This window comes from Poecilia latipinna, unplaced genomic scaffold (genome assembly GCF_001443285.1).
Source record: "Poecilia latipinna isolate Pla-1442-1.1 unplaced genomic scaffold, P_latipinna-1.0 Scaffold1113, whole genome shotgun sequence".
Classification (NCBI taxonomy): Eukaryota; Metazoa; Chordata; class Actinopteri; order Cyprinodontiformes; family Poeciliidae; genus Poecilia; species Poecilia latipinna.
The window spans coordinates 160,864-167,210 of NW_015113729.1; positions in this window are offsets into that span (position 1 = coordinate 160,864).

Below are 6,347 nucleotides of genomic sequence, written 5' to 3' on the forward strand. Positions count from 1 at the left end.
GATGATCCCAAAGAGGCCCCCCCAAGCCCCCCCCCACATTTCCCCCCAAAAAAAAAAAAAAAAAAAAAAAAAAAGAAAGAAGAAGCCTGGGTCTTGCATGAAATAATCTGCAGAGTACTTGCCAGGAACATCATCCTGCCGAGGCTGTTTTTGCTGAGGGCAACAGAAAGCCCAACAGCTGGGACATAATGAAGCTTTCAGGCACTTGTTCTCCCATCATGTAGCGCCAGCCCCTGTCTGCTTCCACCAGATGTTCCGTGTTTTCCCTCCAAAAGCCTCTCCTGCCAGAATCACGGGGACAATCACGAGCATTGCGGGAACTAGCTAACTCCACAGTCAGTTCATGATCATAGGGTAATAGCTGGGTTAATTGCTTGTTTCGTGTTTACTGGGTGAGGCCCTGTCACTCGCTTGTCATATTTTGTGGCTGTTGAGTTTGACACAAATCAGAGGTGTTTTTCCTCAGCCCCCGGTCTGGAGTCGGAGCGGTATAAATAGGAGGTTTCTTTGAATGTTGCACCTGTGACGATGGAGGACTGCATTTTTAAAAGCCATCTTAGATTAGGATGTCATCCCAGATTGTTAGGGAGCAGATTATTAGCTAATCAGAAATGACCTAATTCAATTGAGCGGAACCCCATGCTAGGCACTTGAATTTATCACTTTAAAACTTATAATTAAGAAATAAATACCAACAAGCTATAAATTGGGAAACAGGACAGTGACTCTAAAGATGCTTATCCAGTGTTTTTCTCGTTAATCTGTGCACACTGGCAATGGAAGCACAGCTGGATAATGAAGAGTGGATTTCCACTGCACCGTTTCCCAAAGCAAGTTTTAGGAAAGTATGAAGGCTGAAGGCAAAATAAAAACTGCTTGCGTGAGTTTGGGTCGATGACATCACAAGAGGCTCAAGGACGGAGTCGACCAGTCGGCGTCGGCCGAGTTGATGCGTTTGGGTTGAAACGTTTTTTATTCTGATAACTGTAGCGGACAAGAATCGGTTCGTGTTTCCGCTTGAATATTTCCATCTGAGTAGCATGAGCAGCGGATGGCACAGCCCTACGGCTAAAAGATGCTAATGGAACTCATCAACACCTTGTTAATTTTTTATTTTACGACTTTCTCAAGATCAAGAATGAAACACTGCCACTTCACTTTGCTGTCTGTGTTTCATTGTTGCCATATTTTCCTGAAGTCCATTCTGTTTTCTCTGGCTAACACTGTTTTGTTGCAACCGTACAGAACACCAGTGGACACCTTTGAAGGAAGATCCGAAACGTGCAAACATGGAGGAAAATCTTCAGGAAAGACACAAACAGACGCACTCAAACGAATCTGGTCTATTGTGATGACACAAGAGGCACCAGAAGCTCGTTATTTACGGGTTAGCTTTTATCTTGATTAAATAATGACATCGCACTGTGTAAAGAAAACTGATTATTACATGTCGTTGCGTATGTGATCAACTTTATTTAATGTGAGCTTGACTGACTCTACAAACGAGACTGCAAAGTTGGAGATTTACAGCTGGGATAGAAGAACTCAAGTCAGTTTGTTCTCCAATCCGGCATATTATATCCTCTACCTGTTTGAAACAGCTGATATGAATCGAACAGATTTTACGTTGTTGGGATATTTAGGGGATCACGCCAAAATTGAAACATCCTCATAAAGACATTCTCCAATATTTGGGTTTTAGGTCCAGTTGTGCTCATTCATGACTGAATTATTTATATGTTAAAGTTAAGTGTCCGGTGAAAATATTTGTGTCTCGGACTGAAAATAAGGGAATAATGAGGGGAAAAAGTCCAAATCATTATTTTTGAAGGATCTTCAGAAAGCCTGAAAATCCCCTGATCCACATCACCTTTAGAGGTCCTACTAAAATCTGACTTTTTAAGTAAAAAAAAATATTTTCTAAAATGGAAGGATGACTTTTTCTGTTTGTTTTAAATGTACTTTCCATCTAACCAAATTGGCCAGACTCTTCTATTCCTGTGTTGCAGACTGAATTAATTGAAACTTTTACATGTGTAATTAAATCATATCATTTATGTTTCTCCCCAGTCCTGCAAAACTGATCATAGTCAAACCTTGTTTTTCTTCCAGGGAAATAAAAATAAATAAATAAAAAAATATCACTTTGGGCCATCCTGTCACTGATCAATGCACTATTAGCTGTTTAACATCTGGCGAGCCACTGGAAACTGGCTTATATGGCAACACTGTGTTGCCATCATCCTCCCGTCATTAGCTTCCTCCATTGCCCCGGGGTTCATGATGTCGTTAGCTTACATAGAGACGCAGTAAAGTGGCGTTACATGACGTTTCGGAGCCTCTTTTATTGGAGTAGCCTGCTATGCAGCCGGCTTGTCCTATTTCATGGACACCACAGGGAAATAAGACCTGATGGGAGTGAGGGCTTGACGACATTAGGGTTTAAATTTCTTGCTAACTTAATTTGGGGATTTGAAAAAAAAAAAAAAATGATGATCAAGCTTGCAAAATCTTTCCTGCTGGTGGTCTAATGTTTGTGTTTATGAGTGGATATGCTAAAACCGACTTGTTTGTTAACTTAATTAGTCTGAAAATGTGTGCTGCGCACGTGGCAGATGAGCCATATTTTTGGTTTTTTGCAGCATTGACCCCTCAACGCCTCCCCTCCCATGTGACACAGAAAGTTTAAATGAGAAGTGGAAACTTGCACCGTTGCTGCAGTAGTTTTAATCAAATGTGCAGTCAAAATAATTAGACTCAATGACGGAAATTATGTAGTTGTAATTACAAACAGATGGGCGCCTTTATTTGCACTTAAGGCGACAGTGTGCATGGGAAATGCGGTGTGAACAAGAATAATTAAGAAGTTTAAAGTCCTGTTTTCCCAACTTGTGGTTTAAATAATCAAGAGTATGATGTACATTTGTTTCAAATTAATTATACAAACGCTTTGCCAAGAGCGGCCACCGCCTTTAAAAGTGTGAGGACAGAGGAAGGCAAACTTTTTTTTTTTGTTCTTGTTGTTGTTGTTTGCTTAAATGTATAGAGACTTTGTTTGTTTTCCGGAGGGAGGCAGAGTGTAAAGGCTGCACCGCCTCATGCTGGGACGTTTCACAACACCCGAGGGCTCACTGGGGAGACGGTAACTCATCAACCGAGTCGGACGCTACTGTCAGCCGTTCTGCTGGTGTTCACACAGGAAAACATTCTGCGTTTATGAGCATGTTAAGGCGATTTTGTTTGTAATTTGTTGGTAATGACAGACTTATGATGCAATTAGTAGAATTTCTCCAAATAGAACCAAATTTTTCTCTGATGAGCATTCCCTGGGATGAGACAAAAAGATTTATGTAGGGTAGAAGCATGCTTTAATGCCATTCTAGATATGCACAGGCACTGAAACAAAGGCAGGGTTAGAGGTGCAGAGGTGGGGTGCTCTCAGTCAACACAGGTGAACGTGTGCGCAGTTCCTTCGGTGACCAACAGAGGGCACCAGGAGCTGCTGTTGTGTGAATGTATCCCATCCTCTGCATCTGAGCCCTGCTGAGACCTGTGAGCGTTGGCTCCCAAAAATATGCTGTGGTTTGAGAAAGTCTCTCTTTAAGCAACCACCATCAAACAGCTTGTGTCTTATTTCCACCCTCTGTGATTCAGCAAACCTGCAAGCGCCGCTGTGCTTTATTTATGCTGCTGGATGACAGTTTCGCTGATGGGATGAAAAAAAAAAAACAAGAAGAAGAAAAAAGAAAAGTTATTCCTCCTCATCATCCCCACGTTTCCTCCATTGGTTTTGGTGTTTGTTTGCTTTTTTTTTTTTTTTTTTTTTTTTTTTCAAATGAATGTGTGCCAGAAGAGCAGATTAGATGAATCACTGTTAGTGGAAGCTGCTGTGGGCTGGCGCCGCAGACAGAAGGGAGAATTCCACGTGGATCAAATAAATACAGATGTGAAGTAATTAGTTGTATTCCCAAGGAGCCGATTGTGAGCATGTTAAAGATGTTTGGGATCAGCTGGCTTTCCCACAGGCAGCTTCGGGGTCGGTTCTAATGGGCACAGGGAGGAGGCGGGTCGCGCGGCCCACAAGACTTTTTTGATGAGTCACGTGTCCAACATATGCAGGCCGAGAGGTCGGGCACCTGCAGAATTAACATGACTTTTTTGGACTCTAATTTGAAATATTTACTACAAAATGTCGACGCCAGCAATGCAGATATATCATATTTCCACATCTGTCTGCAGTATTACTTTTTTTATGTACAGCCGGTAAGTTTGACGAGATGATGAAGGTCGTTGGTTATGACAAAGAAGAAGAAGAAGAGCACAGAGTGTATAGTTTAAAGCACAAAACAAAATGACATGAGAATAAGTGAATAAATGAATAATGCAGGTCATAGAAGTGTGTCATTTTCTTTTAAAATTGATATTAAATTAAATTGTCTGGCTGGGTGCTTTATGGTGGAAAAGTGCAGAGTTGTCCTCATTTATTTGTATTTTGCTTTCTAGAATTCAGAATTTATTGTTTTTTTTGTTGTTTTGTTGCTGTTTTGAGGGTTGTTTTTTCTGTATTTCTTTGTTTTGTTTTATTAGATAACTCCTTTTTTCTGTTTTACTTTTGCTCAGTCCTTTCTTTGTTATTCTAATTTGCTATGTTTATTTCTTGTGTTTAGTTGTTCTTTGCTAAAATAGTTTAATTATGTTTCTTAGATCTAGTTATTCTTTAGTGTTAGATTTACACACCTGCAACCCATTTCTAATCAGCCATCTGTTCCCTGTTCAGTAATCAACATCTCCAGTATGTATGCATTTCATTCTCAGTTCCTCCTTGCTGGTTCCTCCCATTTAATCCTGTCAGATCCCATCATACCTCATTAGTTCTTGTTTCCTTTCCAAGGAAACAAGATATTTTGATGTTTTTTTTGTTCTCCTCTGGCTCCCTGCATTCCCTCTGGTTTTTGCAAGTCTCTTTTTTTTTAATTATTAAAAGTTTCAACATGATCCGTGCTCCAAGCTCCTGTCTGCATTTTGGTCCATCCATAAATTCACAATTCATGACATTTTTAAAGTTGTCCTGAAGCAGTAAAAGACGGTGTGAGTACATACAGTATTCTGAAAGATGTGTACATACTAAAAAACAGAAAATTAATTTAAAAAAACGGAAAGCAGCTAAACAAAATTAGGAAAGTATGGATCAAGACTAAAATATCTTGAGACCTTTTTGCACATTACGAAGGCCAACCAACCAATCAGTTTAAAAATTAACAGGCAGCCAATGAAATAGCAACACAACGCTAATTCAACTAATTAGAGTTGTGTAGCGCACACTGCGTATGACGTCACCAGCATTTACACCCAGGCAAGATAATTCATAAATCAAATTATTATATGCAGAATCAGGATCACATAAAAGCAGTGGTCCACGCTTTGGTCTCAACGTTTGCACCAAGCTGTAGCAGACTTCTTTCATTCAGCGCCTTACAACTAATCTCACAATGGAGAGGTGCAGATTTATGTACTACAAAGAGAACTATCAACACTGCTATCCAAGCACATTCCCACATCAGCCTCTGACCAATCAGACAACACTTTGCATAGAGCTCTGCTGAAATAATTTGATCCACGTCTGGTGTCGAGTTCAGCAGGCACATGCCTTTCTACTAACAAAATGAAGCAGTTTTTGTCATGAAATTGGCTCAATAAGCACCAGTTTTGGCATCTCACATGAAGTATGTCAGACCTTTAAGGAGTTTTTCCACTGGCAATTTGTGCACTAACCACTTAATATCTGGTTCAGTTCTACCCCAAGTAGTGAGCTTTTCCATTATCTGCTCTGTTCCTCACTGGGCGGGACGTGAGCAGCAGCAGCTGTGGCGAACTCTCTACTGATCTGCAGTGAACAGCTGACCACAGTTGCAAGGAACACCCAACAATGAGAACCTTGAAGTTCTGGTTCTGATGAACCAAAATAAACCCAAATATTTAATTTTGTCTAACAGAGATTAAGTCATTTGACTCCATTGCGCCCCCTAGGTTATTCCATCAGCTACATCTCCTCACTCCATCCATCCATCCATCCATCCATCCATCCAAGTGTATTATTATTATCCAATAATAATACAGTTCAATGAATTCAGATTCAAATCAAATCTAAAGTTAAAAAAAGAAACCAAATTTCCAACAACAGATGCTCTTGTTTTGAATTTCCAATTCATCACATCTGCCTTCATAAAAAAAACAACATTAAAATAATAAAATAAAATCAGCTTTAATCTTTACCTGAGAAACAGATTTGAAAGGAAAATGACTGCTGAATGTGTCATCTTGTAGCGAAAGCATGGTTTATTTCCCAC